This window comes from Gymnoscopelus braueri (assembly GCF_963280865.1).
Source record: "Gymnoscopelus braueri genome assembly, chromosome: 10".
NCBI lineage: Eukaryota > Metazoa > Chordata > Actinopteri > Myctophiformes > Myctophidae > Gymnoscopelus > Gymnoscopelus braueri.
In genome coordinates, this window is record NC_137611.1 from 7314931 (window position 1) to 7333533 (window position 18603).

Sequence of the window (18603 nt, forward strand, 5' to 3'; positions counted from 1 at the left end):
AACAATGAGTAATAAGGGGTAGGACTAGATAAGTTTTAAACTTAATCAAATTCCCTTGTCGAAGCACTCGAGAGTAGGCCTACTATGTATTTTTTCATATTTGCAAATGTCTTATATTTTCTCATTTTAAGTTGATTATGTTTATTTTATGTATTCTTTGTCTTTTAACAGTGTCCGAAATAAACAAATGTATTAAAAACTTTAATTTAATACTAAAACTAAAAATAGTACAAAAGAAAAGCAAAGAAAAAGTGATAAAAGAACAAACATCCACCCCGTATAAAGTCAAGGTTCTTTGTCTCCTGGAGGAACACAGTCTCTTGCTCTGTGTTGTAACGGGTCAACAACGCCGGGCATCACGGTGGACCACGGCCATATCGACTCCCATTAGCACATGTCTCATTGATGAATGCTTTTACTCAGGTCCAAATCCCTGTAGGCCGTACAGTACCAACTCCTGGTGTCCTCTGTTTCTATACTTATCTCAGAGAGACCGGACGGTCTGACCCTTTAAACCATTCGGACCTGGAACGCATCGGTGTCACTTTTTAGATTTGAGCAAAAAAAAAGCATTATTTTATACTTTGGCTATTCAAAAATAGCAGATATACAAGCTCATAGCGCGGCACCGAGTGCCGCGCTATGAGCTTGTAGATCTGCTATTTTTTTTTAATCGTGAAGATTTGTGCAAAACTTTTAATATATATTTTTCAAAGCGAACATTTTTAACTGTTACAACTTCTGGGGGTCCATGGAACAACATATTTTGAGATGGGGATCCACGGCCAAATACATGTTATTTTTGAGAACCACTGATATTATAGCAACGTATGTTTAAAAAAAAGGATTTAGAAGACATTTGTAGAATCCCCCCAGAAATAAAGATTTGAGTTACAAATGTTCGCTTTAAAAATATATATATTCAAAAACCCACGATTTTTCAAAATAAATAGCAGATCTACAAGCTCATCGTGCGGCACTCGGTGCCGCACTATGAGCTTGTATATCTATAGCCCAAAGAAATCTCAAAATGACGTTCCCGGTTTGAATGGGTTAAGGGCCCTCTCCATCTGATCATTCTCCACTTAGACTCAGTTCACACATCAGGGAGGGCATAATGTACTATAGACTTTGCAGGGGAGCATGGACCTATAGGATTGAAACTCATATTTAACTCATGCAGGGGACCCTATATTGGTTGTTGACTGTTTATGAACGAGCAAAAACCAACTATTGTATGTCCAAAACATTAACTTTTCAGGGGGAAAAAAAACAAACATTGAAAACATCACAATACTGCCTCATCAAAGTTGGTATGGCGATTGTATTGTCAGATAGTTGAATGTGTCCTTATTTTGTCATCACTTTACCCAAATACAGCTGAAGTGGAGGTTTTTGACCATTAAAAGAGTATTTCACCTAAAAAATTACTTCATTTTTATCAACTACACACCCCATGAAGTCTTGATTTTTTTTGTCGCATTCCTAAGCCAATAATTTGATGACCGGCTGCGCTTCTGATAGGTGACTCAATAGAGACTCTTTGAGTCTCCTACACTGGAAGCGCACCCGGTCATCAAATTATTTGCTTAGGAATGCGACAAAAACTTTTAAAAAATCGACGAATTCAAGACTTCATGGGGTGGACTTCAACACGGTTTGGACTTGTCACACGTCTTTGACACTCTGGGCTTTGGAAAAAATGGACGTAGGGCTGTAGTACTCGAGACCGGTCTCGGTCTCGAGACCGGTCTCGAGACCGCTTTTTGATTTACTCGGTCTTGTCTCGGTCTCACCCATAGTTTGACTCGGTCTTGACTCGGTCTCGCCCATAATTTGACTCGGTCTTGACTCGGACTCGGACTAAGGGACTCGGGACTCTACCCCCACCGAGTCCACTCGAGTCCAAGACCAAGTCACTACAATGCAATGAAATAATTTTATTATACCCATATTATGAGGAGCCCATTCACATTAACATTATAAGAGAGCTGTCTGGCGCTTATGGACAGCTTTCTTGGCGCACATCATCTTGCAGCAGTTGACAGCGCAGCAGCAGCAGAACACCAGCAGTCCTGTCCCTCTAGTTTATATTCTTTTAAAATTATATCCACGAACAGGTGTTTATTTATTTATTGTGTGTTCACTGTGTAGCCTGTGGTTGTTTTAATCATCAGTCTCTAATCATCTAAAGATGAATAGAGACTGCTTTCAGTAAGGTTTCCTTGCGCACATTATACTGTGTCACTCACTGCAGTAAATATATCAGTCCAAGCAGCAAAACTAAAAACATTAATTAACATTAGATCCTGACCGATGCTGTCGTCGGCTTGTCTGGAGATATACCTACATGTAATGTACAAATCACTTAAATTATCTATTCTCTTGTAAGTTGTACCACATTGTGCGTAATTGCGCACAGGGAGACTGACCTCTTTCTGCTTTTCATATTAAGATCAATTCTATTTCTATAATTCTATCAATCCTATTATTTATTTCATACAATAAAACAATAAGTAGGCCTACATCCAGAAACATTTTCACCATGAATATAAAAGCATCAACCTGTATGCATGAGGCAAATACTCTGTAAAAGTAATTGAGCTGTGTTCAAACTGTTACTTGAGTAAAAGTACCAAAAGTGAAAGTACTAAAATATTTGAAAATAGCCGATCTACAAGCTCACAATTGTGAGCTTGTAGATCTGCTATTTTCAAATAGTCTACTCTATGGTATAAAATATGGCTAAAGTGGTTAATATATTTTTGTTATGTAATAATTTATATCTGCTGCAAACTACGTTTTCAAATAATTGTAGTCGAGTAAAAGTACAATATTTGCCTCTGATATGAGTAGAAGTAAAAGTATTGAAAATTGGAAATAATCCAGTAGTAAAAAAAAATACCTCAACATTGTACTTAAGTTGTACAGTACTTGAGTAAATGTACTTAATTACTTTATTTTACACCATTGGATGAGGTGACTCACCACCAGCAGCGAAATGTCCTCGTCTCCTGTCCCGCTACAAAGCGCACAAGAAACGTAGCTCAACAACCCAGGATGCAAGTATTGCATCACAAGTCACCAAGTACTTTGATGCAATTGAGAACAATGATGCTGATGCACTTGTCTTCTGGGTTGAAAACCAAGACAGATTCCCACAACTTGGCATTTTAGCGATGAAGGTTCTGTCAGTCCCTGCCTCCTCAGCACCGGTGGAGAGGATTTTTTAGTGCAGGAGGACTTATTATGAGACCCCATCGTGCTAGTTTAGGTCACACCATGCTGCATTCTCTTGTGTTTTTGAAATGCAACCACACTTTGATTTAATTTTATGGCTACACATTCCAGTCAGGCAGTCGTGTTAAAGGTGATTTGTTTTTGTTTCTTTTTTGTGGTTAAAATGAGCTTGTACAGCACAGTTGTGTTTAGCAAAAAGCATTGTGTTCTGGCTATGTTACTTACTTGTTATTTCAAATAAATATTTGAATGAATCAAACATTTTGTAATATTTTTACATAAAAGTGCCATGTACATTTATTTACACATAGTGACAATACACATTTTCACACATTATGCATACTTATTGAATAGAGCTCATTGTAGTAGGCCAGGCATACCTAATTTTGAGCTTTTCCAAAGTCAGAAACATATAATTGCAGTGTTTCAGATCAAGATTGTTTTCTGTACCTATAAAAAAAAAAAAAAAAAAAAAATATGGTCTCGGTCTTGACTCGGTCTCGCCCCCCGTCGGTCTCGGTCTTGACTCGGACTCGACCCCCTCCCTGGCCTCCCGGACTCGGTCTTGACTCGGACTCGCCCCCCCTCGGACTTGGTACTGACTTGGACTCGCTTTAGGTGGTCTCGACTACAGCCCTACGTGTTACACATCAATGGCACTGAATGGCCATTCTTTTAGGTTAGTTTTGAGATTGGGTAGGGAGTCGGTAGGGCATTACATGTTTTGGTTTTGCATGGTTTCCCATGTTTGAGACAACTTTTGGGAGGAACTGCCTTCATTAGAGAATCCCATCCTCTTGAAAAATGGTCTAAAAAAATGTCTACCCTTTTCCCCCTGTAAACTGTAGAGGTAAAACATGACAGAGATTCATCACGTCGCTGCCCCCAGCTTCTTCCCCGTTCAGCAAAACGTTTCGCTCCACATAGTTCACAACTAGTTGACTTTATAATTAATCTGCAGGTGTCAGAGGAGGTGAATTAAGCACCTTAGATCTCCCTGAATGTGCAGTCAGTGGTGTAAATAAGTAACTTAAGTGCATTTACTCAAGTATTGTACTTGTTGAGTTTTTATTTACTTTATTTATTTATTTCCAATTATCTGTACTTTTACTTCTACTCCACTACAATTATTTGAAAACTTTAGTTACTTTTTGATTATTATCACAAAACGTACATTAACCACTTCAACCCTATACAATACTGTACTTTGGCTATTTGTAAATAGCCAATCTACAAGCTCACAATGCGTCGCGATGCGACGCATTGTGAGCTTGTAGATCTGCTATTTTCAAAAGATTTTAATACATTTTGAACTTGTGAAATGCAGGATATTCTGCATAATGACTATTTTTACTTGTGGTACTTTAAGTATATTTTGATGCCAATACCGTTGTACTTTTACTCAAGTAAATTTTGAACACCGGACTTTTACTTGTGTTTCTACATTGTGGTATTGATACTTTTACTTAGGTAAAGACATGTCAGTATTTCTTCCAACACTGTGTGCAGTGCAGTCACATTCCTGTTGCTGTGTGCAGAGGAGGGTGAAAAGAAAACACTAATGATTTATAGACCAACCGTTCTCCTACTCAGCTGTTCCCAGAGAGCTGTTTTGCATGTGAAGCGTATTTACTCAAAGTGAGATATAAGTCAGATGAATAATGTGACCAGGGTTTGATTTGTAAATAAGAAACAGAGGAGGGGAGGGGGGGGGGGGACGTTTCCAAGTCCTGGACTTTATTGTGTTATATTCTCTAATTGTTTTAACTTGCATTAACACTTTTCAAATAAAGTAAACAAGAATTTAAGAACATTTTCCCTAAACTACAAAGTTTAAGGAATTTCAGGTTGACCAGAATGCATAATTTCTTGATCTGCTGTTTTAATATATTTTTTACAAAGAACACCAATGTTAATATTGCTCATCATGTTTGTTCCAGGTTGACCAGAACAGCAGAGAAGACTTCAACTTGACGTCCGATAGAGAATTTAATGCCATTAAATCACTGGTTCTTGGCAGAGTGCATGGTGAGTGATAGATATTACAGACTACACAACTCTCACCAGGATTGTCCGTCTTAGGCTTTATTCATTAAAAGTTATTTCCGTCAAACAAAGTACTTCCAAACTTCCAACAAAGTACTCCATGACTGTAGATAGGAACTCTTCTTGTAAGCGTTCTAAGCATAACTTCCTTAAATCTTTATGCAGAGATTAAAATCCACTTTGAAGTGAGGTTTTTCTTTGGACAGTGCCTGCAAAACACACGTGTGAGGTATAGTGACATAAGGTGCATTTTCTTGCCTTGAGCATAATAATGAAAGTAAAGTCAGCGATATACTGTAAGGCATTTTTTTCTTGAAAATAATGAAAGGCATAAAATACTGGAATGTGTCCAATATGTTGGAATTGTGGTGGAGAAGGTATCCTGAAAGTACTCGCCCCCATGAGGGTCCGAGTTGCCTAGACACCCTTTATTGAACAACACAGGCTAATATATACTGATTTTCAACCTTTACAATGCAAACGCACCAAATTGTTCCTAAAGTGGACTATTTGGGTCTCTTTTAAATCAAATGTAGCATGCTTTCTAACTAAAAGTTCTACGACTTTGTACCAGACGCGAGGCAGCTCTCATAGAAAAGGCTTTTTCAATTCCACAACACTCAGACAGACTGATTTGACTAACATTGTGCTGAGTCGTGCTGCCGTCAAACCACTATTTTGAACTGTTTTATAGGGTTACATCAATTTGGTGTCTGTCTGAGGAGACTAGAAAGGGCTACCGTCTATAGAAACAGCTAATGGAAAAACCAAAGAAAAACTACTTTCACCGCTGGTGCTTTTAAGATGTTAAGGGAAATATTATTCACAAAAGGATGACATTAACTCGTAGCTGGGATGCGAGCCAGAGAGCTATTTCAGCACTAAGCGTGCATACGGTACAGTACCACCCACGTAAGTGATCAAATAGGATTTACTGGATATACATTTAACCCATTAAGACGGGGAAAGCATCTGTCATTTTAGATTCTAACCACTTTAACCATTATTTTATACTTTGGCTATTCAAAAATAGCAGATATACAAGCAGATCTGCTATTGTCTTTCTTTTTTTAAAGCGAACATTTTTAAATCCAGTATTTGCTTCTGGGGGGTCCCTGGAACAAAATAATATATATATATTCAAAGACTTGCACAAATTGTAACGATTAAACAAAAAATATAGCAGATCTACAAGCTCATAGCACGGCACTCTGTGCCGTGCTATGAGCTTGTAGATCTGCTATTTTTGAATAGCCCAAAGAAATCTTAAAATGACACAGATGCGTTCCCGGTCTTGATGGATTAAAAAGCTATATAGAGAATTTAAATATCACGCGTATCAAGTGCTGGTTACGGCCTTTGTATGTTCAGTAAAGCAGACATTATTGTGATGAATAATACAATGAATGTCGCTGAACTGTGGAAGCGAAGCACTTCAGACAACGGTGATGATCAGGAACTTCAGACACACATTATATGGTAATGAGAAAAAGGGAAAGTACGTACAGATGGAAGGTGGGAGTCGACAGCCTGCAATCAAACATAATGAATCATAATCCAAGGCTATAACGGTAGTATGGTTTAGAAGTCATAGACTGCACACAGCGATGATTCCATCTCAAACATGAGCGTAAACAGACACGCACTGACTGAGTCAATGAAGACCGACTGAATACCAATTAGAAAATGTATGTTAAATGACAAAAATGGTAATGTTAACAGTAACACTGTTATAGGGATGACTATAGGGATGACACTATGGGGATGACACTGGTCACTGTGCTGAAACATGTATTTTATTTTGTTTTCAACAAAGTCATTGGATAAAAGGTTGAATTTATTCCCATGACAGTCTGTCAAACAATTGACAACGTTATTGTTTTGCTGGAGGTGTGAACCCAACACATTACTTCATATTTAACCCATTAAGACCTGGAACGCATCTGTGTCACTTTAGATTTCTTTGGCTATTCAAAAATAGCAGATATGCAAGCTCATAGCGCGGCACCGAGTGCCGCGCTATGAGCTTGTAGATCTGCTATTTTTGAAAAATCTTGAAAAAAAATGTTTTAGATTATTTTCAAAAAACTGTTAGGAACATTTTTAAGAATAGCCTCAAGACAGCCAAGCTTCTCTCAGTGGAAATGCTCTGTCTGGGGCGGCAGTGGCTCAGGGGTAGAGTGGCCGGTAGAACGGTCCGAAGGGTACCGCGAGGTTCCCAGTTCGATCCCAGGCTCTCCCAGAGTTAGTGTCCCAAGAGTCCTTGGGCAAGACACTGAACCCTACATTGCCTCCAATGATTCGGTCGGCGCTAGCTTGCCACCATTGGTGTGTGAACGTGGGAAAAGTGAGGTCGCTGGGCGTAGACTGTTCGCCGCGTCACCTCCCAATGCCCACCCCCCCCCCCCCCCTGTATGAATCAATGAACCATTGTAAAGTTCTTTGAGCACTTGGAAAAGCGCTATAAGAATGCAATTCATTACTATTATTAAACGTTAGTTAACTATAATTAATAAGAGAGAATGCTGGGTGTGTGATACTGAACATCAGTGTGGTCTAACATCACTGCTATCTGGGCTGTAACTCAGCTAGAGTAAAGCACTAATGAAAAGACACTTGGTCTGGGTCATGTACAGTGGTGTAAAAAGTACTTAAATTATTTACTTAAGTAAAAGTACCAATACTGCAATGTAAAAATACTCTGTTACAAGTAAAAGTCCAGAATAAAAAATGTAATTGAGTAAAAGTACAAAAGTATTGGCATCAAAATGTACTTAAAGTACCAAAAGTAAAAGTACTAAATATTTGAAAATAGCCGATCTACAAGCTCACAACGCGTCGCGATGCGACGCGTTGTGAGCTTGTAGATCTGCTATTTTCAAATAGCCTAGGTATAAAATAGGGCTAAAGTGGTTAATGTATGTTTCATTATATCATAGTTTATATCTGAAAAGTAACTAGTAACAAACAATTTCAAAGAATTGTAGTGGAGTAAAAGTACAATATTTGCCTCTGAGATGTAGTGGAGTAGAAGTAAAAGTATTGGAAATTGGAAATACTCAAGTAAAGTACAAATACCTCAACATTGTACTTAAGTACAGTACTTGAGTAAATGTACTTAGTTACTTTCCACCACTGGTCATGTATAAGCATATGATATGTACAGTCACTCCTCTGTGTGTGGGATGGCGTAATGGTGTGTTGTGGTGCGTTCTGACAGGGTGGGTCACGTCAGAGAGGAATCATCAGTCATCACGTCACACTGAGACCAGACAGGCCGTGCTACATTCTCAGTACTCTGTACATACATCCTGCCAGCGCTGACACCCATCTGCCTAAGTGATATATAGAACTATATGAGGAATACAGAGACACTGTTGACAGAGTGAGAGGGGTGTCAGGGTAAAGAGGGCCCCGAGGGGACAGAGAAAGAGAAGGGCGGTGGATAGGAACGACACATGAGGAAGGAAGGAGTGAGTGAGAGAGAGGGACGGAGGGAGAGAGAGAGAGATAAATTAGACAGAGTGAGAGAGGAGTAAGAATGTGAGAAGCCTGTTATAAAACGATATTCACAGTCTCTGCAGCACAGAGAGAGATAATAAGACAGAGAGCAGAACATTGAGGATGAAGGGCTGCTGAAAATATATAGGCTCTATGAAGATGAGGAGTATAGGAGCAGAGAGAGAGGAAGATATATATATATATATAGAGAGAGAGAGAGAGGGAGAGAGAGCGGCAGTAAAACCTTGAGTGTGTCACAGGATCTCCTCCATGCTGTTTTGACTGCTGTCATAAAGATGCAGATGTGTCCTGGTTACAGTACAGTACAGTACAGTACAGTACAGTACAGTACAGTACAGTACAGTACAGTACAGTACAGTACAGTACAGTACAGTACAGTTTGTTCACACATTCACAGCTCAGCCCTGTGAACAAAACACTGCTGCTGTTTATAGCAGGGGGTCTTCAACGTTGCTGAGAGGTTGATGAAGCAGGACCCCCACCACTACTATTGAATTCATGTTTTAAATCAAATGTGTGTTTTCAGACATTTAACCACTTAAAGGAGGATTTTGGACTAAGGTCTTCTTACCTTGTCTATGATGTTATGATATCTTAGGATGAATGGTACAGTAGAAAAAAAATCATAACTCCATCCTGGGTCCGCCACAGCCTAAAACGTGCGCCAATAGGCCTTGGCCTAGATTGCATATTTTAATAGCTTTTTTTTTTAGATCTGACGTTCATAGTGACAGAACACTGTCAAAAACAAAACAAAACAGAAGTCTCGCTAGACGAGATTTCAATATCGAGATTTCAATCTCGTCTAGCGAGACTTAAGGTCCTTACACACCGGGGCGATTTTTTTCATGCGAATATTACATTTTTTTTAAAAACCTTATAAAGTCAATGCAAGCTTCCACACCAGTTTCGCGGAGCGAAAAAAAGCGTCTTTTAATTATTCGGAACAAGTCCGAATTTTGCGTATATTCGCATATTCGCCGGTGTGTAACCGCCTTTAGGTTTTTTTTGTTTTTTTTTGCATAGTGTTCTGTCACTATGAACGTCAGATCTCACCAAAAAAAACTAAAAAAAACAATTAAAATATGCGATCTAGCGCAAGGCCTATCCGTGCACGTTTTAAGCTGTGGCGGACCCGGGATGGAGTTATGAAATGTTTCTACTGTACCATTCATCCTAAGATATCATAACATCATAGAAAAGGTAGGAAAACCTTAGTTCAAAATTCCCCTTTAAACCCTCAATACTTTGTAAACTTGACCTTTGGCTCAGTACTTGGTCTGCTCTTTTTTCCCCCTGTAACACCCAAACCTCTTCGCCGAAAATACTATTGCTGTTTTGGGCTAATGGGAGGGATATACGAGAGGGTTCAAGTGATTCATGTAAAAAATACTAAAATGAGAGTCCCTATATCGCACAAAGATTTGGCGGCCCCCCCTGCAGTATCTGTGAGGATCCACTAGGGGCATCTGACCCCCTGTTGAAGACCCCTGGGTTAGAGTACTACTGGGCTCCCACAGCCTCTGCTCTGCATGGGCTCACACAGATTAATATGTGTGTGTGTGCGTGTGTGTGTGTGTGTGTGTGCGTGTGTGTGTGTGCGTGTGTGTGTGTGTGTGTGTGTGTCTGTGTGCGTGTGTGTGTGCGTGCGTGCGTGTGCGTGAACATGTGGCCAAAAAATTGCAGATCTACAAGCTCTCAACACGTTTAGATTGGCTCTTTTCGGGCGAAGGGATTTGGTGTGTAGATGGAAAAAGGAAGACATACATAGGGTTTTTAAGTGGTTAATCCCAATTTTATGACATTGTTATGCAACAGATAATAAGTAATAAGTCTTTACTCTCTCCTCCTGTATCTTCGCCCCTCTCTCTCTCTCTCTCTCTCTCTCTCTCTCTCTCTCTCTCTCTCTCTCTCTCTCTCTCTCTCTCTCTCTCTCTCTCTCCAGATCCAGAGGAGTTGGATCCAGAGCTGTCCAGGCTGGCGGCTCAGGGTTTTACAGGCTGTCTCTCTGTGGTCCGGTTCAACGGCGTCAGTCCCCTCAAAGCGGCCCTGCTGTACCCTGACACCAGCCCCGTCACCATCACCGGACCGCTGGCCCGCTCCAACTGTGGCTCCTCCTCCCCGGCCAATCCCCACGCAGCGGAAACCACGCGCCACCAATCAGGTAGGAGCAGAGAGAGAGCGAGAGAGAGAGAGAGAGAGAGAGAGAGAGAGGCTGAGTCTCAAGCAGAGGGATTTGTAAATTAAAATCAGTGGTGGAAAATGTACTCAAATGTTTTACTTAAAGGTAGGGTAAGTGATTTGCTTTGGTTAAAATAAGTGTTAAATAGCTCTATATTCTGATAGTACTCATTGCTATAGAGTGTTTGTTCAGTAACAGGAGTCTCCTTGTCTCTCCAGCTCTTTATAAAACAGAAAATGCGTTTTCGTTTCAGTTTCAGTTTCATTTCCAATTTTATCCAATCAGGATAGAGAACTCAATCAGGATATAGATTAAACAAGTGAAATTGGAAGTGATGACACTAAGAAATGAGCTGACACAATTGGAACTGGAACACTATAAAAACTGAAGCTTAAGAATGGGTACTTTCTCCTGATTGGCTGAGATTTTGACACCTACCGGAAAATGTATTTTCTGTTTATTAAAGAGCTGGAGAGACGGGGAGACTCCTGTTACTGAACAAACACTCTATAGCAATGATTACTATCAGAATATAGTGCTTTAACCTTTTAACTAAATACTTTTTGTTTTAACCAAAATATATCACTTACCCTACCTTTAAGTAAAAGTGTCAATTCTGCAATATTGATTAAGACTCTGTTACAGTGAGCTTGACAATTGGGAAGGCTGGGGGTCGGCCGGGCGCAAAGCACGCGGGCGCCGAAATCCGTAAAAAAAAAGCGGTTTCTGGGCGGATTTAGTTTCTTTTTGGTTTTTGGTTACTTTATTTCGGTTATAGGGTTAGGGTTAGGGTTAGGTTAGGGTTAGGTTATTTAATTCTAATTTTTGCCTGATTTGACTGATTTATTATCAAAAAATGTACTAAATAATGCTGCACACATATATTATATATAATTTGCACAATTCCCAGAATTTCCCAGCATAACATTTGGGAAGGCTTAGCCTACCCTAGCCTTCATTACCCGCCGCCTATGCTCTGTTACATGTAAAAGTCCAGAATTCGAAATGTGCTTGAGTAAAAGTGCAAAAGTACTCATTATGCAGAATGTCCCATTTCATTATGGGACATTCCCATTCTTATTCCCATTTTTATTATGAATAAAATATCTTGGGCTGTCATGTTTTTGCCCATGTCAACTTTGGCATACTAGTATTTGGCTGTGCAGAGACAGCCAAATACTAGTATGCAAAAGTTGACATGCATGGGCAAAAACATGACAGCCCAAGATATTTTATTCATATGTAATTGAATGACATTATAACTTATGACACGCAGATAGCATGCTCAAGTTTTCCTTTCCTGTAATTGTCCGATCTGTGTGTGACAGCTGGGCTCTGAAACCTCCAGTACAGACACAGCATCCTCCTTGTCAAACGGCCAGATAATGATGAAGGTTATTGATTTGTGACCAGAGTGGGTAGATTCCTTTGGCTTGTCTTTCCCCTGTGGTCATTCATTCATGCTGCTTATTAATGTTGAATGCTGAAGTCCATTAGAGATGAGCTGTGGTATAATAATGCTCATGGTCACTATGGTTACATGTTCTCCTCTCTAAAGCTTGTTTGTTTCCACTGTTCTTCTACACAGATCTATCTAGTTCATGTTTCCTCTTTGTTCTCTTTTTCACCCTTTCTTTGGTTTCTCTCTTTTCCATATGATATTTCATCTCTCTGTTTCATCCTTTCTTTAATTGTGTTTACCTCCGATTTGCACGTCCCTGTTCAGGCTTCTCTTTCTCTCGTCTGCAATTCTGACATTTTTTCCCTTTCTTCTTCTATCTCTCATTCACTCCTCTCGTCTTCTCTCTCTTTCTCCTTAGTTTTTCTCTCCTCTCTTTCTCAGGCTATAGACCGGTCTGGTTCAGTGGGCTCTCGTTCACTCTTCTTGTCTTCTCTCTCCTTTCTTTTCCTCTTCTCTCTCTTTCTCTGCTATAGACCAGTCTGGTTCAGTGGGTACAGGTCAACCTTTAGTCAATGCCATCAGGAATGACTCTGCTCTCATCGGAGGTACTGTATGTAGGAGGTTATGTTTTATACTCATAAAACCATTGGTGTGTTGTTTGCATTTTATGGATGACTGTCCATTTACTCCCTGATAGTTTACAGTTCTGTTTTAGTTATGTTATGTTTTTGAATTTCTTTGGAAAATGAAAAACATTTCATAAATGAAAAAAGTGATTGAAAAAACATGAACATATTAGTCACCAGAATCAAGGATGTGTGTTTTCAATGAATCTAACCATGGTTACAACGGAGGTTACAACGGAAAAGTTACAATGGGTTTGTATAGGAAGGGGTGTGTGTTATAAAATGAATATAATGGATGTGTTGGGATATAAGGCACTGACTAAATCTACAGTTGATTTAGTCGACTATAATGTATTGTGGCGGTGCCTTGATGGTGTCGTAATGGCTGAAATGCTGAAAATAGCCGATCTACAACCTCACAACCCGTCGCAGCGCGATGCGTTGTGAGCTTGTAGATCGGCTATTTTCAAGTGGTTTTCAATCCATTTTCAAGTGGTGCCACCAAACATAAAATGACTTGTCTTTTAGTTCTACTGGATCTCTTCTCCACTCGTCCCTCACTAACATTTTAGTCTAGTTTTTATTTGTTGATGAAATTGTCGATATTTTGATTTAGTTTTTGTCAGTGAAAAAAGGTAGTCAACGAACATTTTTCGTCATAGTTTTAGTCGACGAAATCAACACTGGTTAAAATGACCCCAAACATGTTTGAAAGTGAAATATCCCTTTAATGATGAGAAACATACACAATACACTTCAAGTAAGACTTATAAGAGACGGCAAAAAGGAGCTGGAAAAGCATGTCCGTTTAACAGCCTCTCTGTGTCTGAGTGCACAGGCGACAGCACAGCGAATTAAACTTTTGGCAGAATTGAAATAGCTGATTAAAGAACATTTTTGCCGTTATCTTCAAATGCATGGGCATTGCACTGTAATGCAGTGTTAAATTGAGTCCGTAAGTATAGTTTTTAAAAGGGGTAAAGGGTCCCTCTTGTAATAATGAAGTGCCTTGCGGCATAACAAAATCCCTCTCTGTGGATTTCTTCTTCTTTTTTTTCAACTTCAACTCCATTCAACAAAAGGCAGACAGTGGTCAGAAAGAGGATTGCATGTTTTAAGTGCAGATTAAAACCGATCGTAATGGTAATACTGTTTGATCCCTTATAAATGTAACCCATTCACTCCGGGAACACATCTCTGTCATTTTAGATTTCTTTGGCTTTTCAAAAATGACAGATCTACAATCCCGCGCTATGAGCTTGTAGATCTGCTATTTTTGAAAAATCGTGAACATTTGTGCAAATCTTTGAATATATTCTACAAATGTCTTCTAAATCCTAACCGTTTCTTTGAAAAAAACGTATGTTGCTATATCAGTGGTTCTCAAACTTCTTCATGTCAAGGACCCCCAAAATTATATATATTTAGCCGCGGACCCCCATCGCAAAATATTTTGTTCTAGGGACCCCCAGAAGCAAAGATTTGAGTTTTAAAAATTTGGCTTTAAAAACATATATTCAAAGATTTGCACAAATTGTATCCATTTTTCATAAATAGCAGATCTGCAAGCTCATAGCGTGGCACTCGGTGCCGCGCTATGAGCTTGTAGATCTGCTATTTTTGAATAGCCCAAAGTATAGATAAAGTGGTTACAGAGATGCGTTCCCGGTCGTAATGGATTAAGTTACACTCTCCAACTTGATCAAAGTGAAAGCTCAAGGGAGAAAAGTTGGGACAAATCCCACTCTTTTCACGGCTTCTCAAATATTCACACAAATCTCCGCTATGCTAATTTCAGAGCTGGGTTTATGTGGCATCAAAGAGCAAAAGTATAATTGAGTTTCACAGGAGTTCTGCCCGTTTTACAGTTTCCTATACTGTGTTGGCAGTAGTCTTAATTTATTATGTATTGAAATGTGTCAAAAATGTCAAAACTCAGTATACTGTATATCATCCAGTCAGAATTATTGCTGCTATACAAGTCCTAGTGGTTCCCAACCTGTGGGCCGGGGCCCCACTGGTGGGCTGTGAGGGTACTGCAAGTGGGCCCCCAAATAATTGGGGGCCCAAGATTTAAACGAATATTATAACATTCATATTATTATTTTTTTAAACCTTGAAAAATCCTCACAAAATAATTGTTTGTGTGAAGTATACTGCGGAACAAACGGAATAAACATGCTCCGTGACCACTTTAACGGTCAAATGGCGGCCGTGTTAAGTGATGGTGGTGCATAGTCCGCTTTAGTGCCGCTGTCCTTGACATGAAAATGTTTGTGGCCGTATACTCAGCTCTTCAGAACGGATACATATCTGACTGGCCCTCGCTGGCCGGTGCGCACCAACTCCGGCATCCAGCCAGCACCGGGGGGGCCAGAAATGGAGAGAGAAACACTTTTGCTGCATCAGACTCACAGCTTGTTTCTAAACACACTGTTCATTTTAGCCGATAAATATGTCACGTAGTTGTTCAATATTGATTATTACTACATACACAGCCTCTTAATTTACAAATGCGTACTCATTCAATAAATTTGCCTTGCTTACAAGGCTGTCATTATATTATATGACGGTCTTGGAAAAGCCTCCATGCACTGTTGTGGTAATTAAATATTTCCTCGTTGAGAGAATGAAGAATTGCAAACAAAATGTCGTTAGTAGATTTATTTGATACCCCGTCACAGATTCCCCACAGCGCGACACGGTCGCAAGCTGCCAATACACACGCGCACGCGCGCACGCACGCACGCACACACACACACACACACACACACACACACACACACACACACACACACACACACACACACACACACACACACACACACACACACACACACACACACACACACACACACACACACACACACACACACACACACACACACACACAAAACAAACTTGAAGCTGGGCTGAATGAATGAGGAAACACAGCGGAACGCCCAAATCAGTTCGGGATCTCATAACATCTCGGCGGCACCGAACGGACGACTTTAGGACGGGTACCGCCCCCCCCCCCCCCCCCCCCGCCCCAACCTCTGAATGACGTCATATTGTAGTATGGACAGAGCCGAACCGATTTAAATTAAAAGTGGAATCATTTTCAGGGTCCATTTTCATTTGGGTCCTGATCCCGAAAATGTTTAGAACCACTGATATATAGTCTACACCAGGGGTCTTCAACGTTTTCAGGCCAAGGACCCCCTAGCTGAGAGAGAGATGAAGCAGGGACCCCCCCTATATTGTATAAAATGGTGTTTCAGATATACTTTTGCTGCTCTTTTTTCCCTCTAGACCTATAACTCTTTGCCAAGGCGTTTTTGGCTAAAGTTCTCCTCAGAAAAGGGATGCTAGGGTTCAAGTGGTTAATATAAAAAAAAGAAAAATCATATCATACAAAGATTTGGCGGACCCCCTGTAGTAACTCTGAGGACCCCCTAGGGGTCCCGGACCCCCTGTTGAAGACCCCTGGTCTACACGTTATCATTTTTATCAAACATGAACCCACATTAAACCAAACATACGTTATATTACTATAACTTGTTTTGTGTATGAATCTTGTGATTTTGTTTTGATTGTTTGATTTATTTTTGTCTTTGTCTGTCAGGTGTGATCGCGGTGGTGATCTTTGTGAGCGTCACGGCGCTGGCCATCGCGGCCAGGTTCCTGTACGGGAGGAAAGAGACGTACCAGGGCCAGGAGGAGGTGAAGGGGGTCCAGCCGGAGGACAGCTCCGAGGTCCCCTTCAACAGCAACGCTGACTCCCACAGCGCTCCCACGGAGAACACCAAGGAGTACTTCATTTAGTGAAACACAGCAGAGTCTGTGTTTTCATTTAACTCTGAGAGTGTAAAAAAAAAGACTATTGTATCGTCTGTATATACACCGATATTTTCAGTGGTCTGAACCCATTGAATTCGGGAGATTCATGTCTTGTCATTTTAGATTTCTTTGGCTATTCAAAAATAGCAGATCTACAAGCTCATAGCGCGGCACCGAGTGCCCTACTATTAGCTTGTAGATCTGCTATTTTTTGAAAAATCAATTGTGAAAATCTTTAAATATATATATTTTTAAAGCGAACATTTGTAACTCAAATCTTTGCTTCTGCAGGGGGTGCCTGGAACGAAAATATTTTGAGATGGAGGTCCGCGGCCAATTACATATAATTTTGGGTGGTCCTTGACATGAAAAGGTTTTTAGAACAACTGATATAAAATATTTTGTTCCAGGGACCCCCCAGAAGCAAAGATTTGAGTTACAAATGTTCGCTGTAAAAATAAATATAAATACAAAGATTTGCGCAAATTTTCAAGATTTTTCAAAAATAAAGAGCTTGTAGATCTGCTATTTTTCAATAGCCCAAAGAAATCTAAAATGACACAGATGCGTTCCCCGACTTAAAGGGTTAACAGACTGCTGTATCGTCCGTATATACACCGATATTTTCAGTGGTCTTAAATGACTCTTAAATGTCATTGCGTTAGCACCTGAAAGGGTTAGCTCAAAAACAACAAAAAAAGACAATTTTTGTTCTGTCTCTGAAAACAAGTTGCTTCGAGGAGGAACGTTCCCGCTGTTCCCATCCATCCACTCCCACGACATTGTCACGTTCGTCAGCAGCCAGGTGTCAGTTGTATGTCAAGCTGTACGGGCCTACAGCGCACACTGAGTGCCTGTCACATCATTCAGAGTGCTGCTTTATATTATCTATTTTTTCTACGACTGAAACATGTGCCAGATGCACATCATCTTTTTTTGCACTACATGGTGCTTCATCATTTGGTTTCTTTCTGATGGAATGCAGCCCAGGTGGTCTCTCTATATTTTTTGGGATGGTGTCCAACGTTAAATTCCTATTCATATTTCAAAAATGGGAGCCAATGTCAATGAGCAAATCTCATTTATAGAGTCCGTAAACAGGAAATGCCCTGTTTTGGGCAATTTGGGCTTTTTTCTAGGTAGGGTTAAACACCTCACCTGATGACACGCTCAGGTGAGCTTCAGTGATGTCATCAATCAGAGTCACCGATGGCATAATTCCTAACTACGCCAGTATTCTGCCATCTCTTGGCTAAAATAATTATTTAAGTGCCCCCCCCCCCCACACACACCCACACACACAGTCATTAGGAGAAAAGATGCAGCTTATTTTTCATGACTCTGAAACCATTTTTTATATACTTAAAGGGATACTTCACTTTCGGGCCGGGGACACATTTAAAAAAAATATTAAAAATAAATGAAAAAAGTTATGGAAAATTCATGGCCCCCTCACGCATTAGAGTGTCCTACTAATGCGTGAGGGGGCCATGAATTTTCCATAACTTTTTTCATTTATTTTTAATATTTTTTTTAAATGTGTCCCCGGCCCTAAAGTGAAGTATCCCTTTAACTGTTTTTAAAAAATCATTCTAATGTGGCTGCGTGGTTTATAACATATTCTGTGGTCTTTCACAAATTGAATACATAACAGTGCTTATAGGCCCTACTCATACTGGGTTAGGGTACTTCCTGTCTACGGGGGTCTTTAATGTTACGTTTTAGAACAACCGGCCGATCACAAAAAAAGAGAAGGGGCGGCG

General features: G+C 40.0%; 1 pseudogene across 1 annotated transcript in view; it reads left to right on the forward strand.

Annotated features, from left to right (window-relative positions):
• The window catches only part of LOC308092844 (contactin-associated protein-like 4), a 209148-nt pseudogene extending 192323 nt beyond the window's left edge, over positions 1 to 16825 (forward strand). The window contains exons 22-25 of the transcript in view: positions 5181 to 5268; positions 10754 to 10972; positions 12926 to 12997; positions 16626 to 16825. The product of the transcript in view is annotated as a contactin-associated protein-like 4 (transcript). The remainder of the gene's footprint in view (positions 1 to 5180; positions 5269 to 10753; positions 10973 to 12925; positions 12998 to 16625) is intronic.
• Positions 16826 to 18603: the final 1778 nt, after the last annotated feature.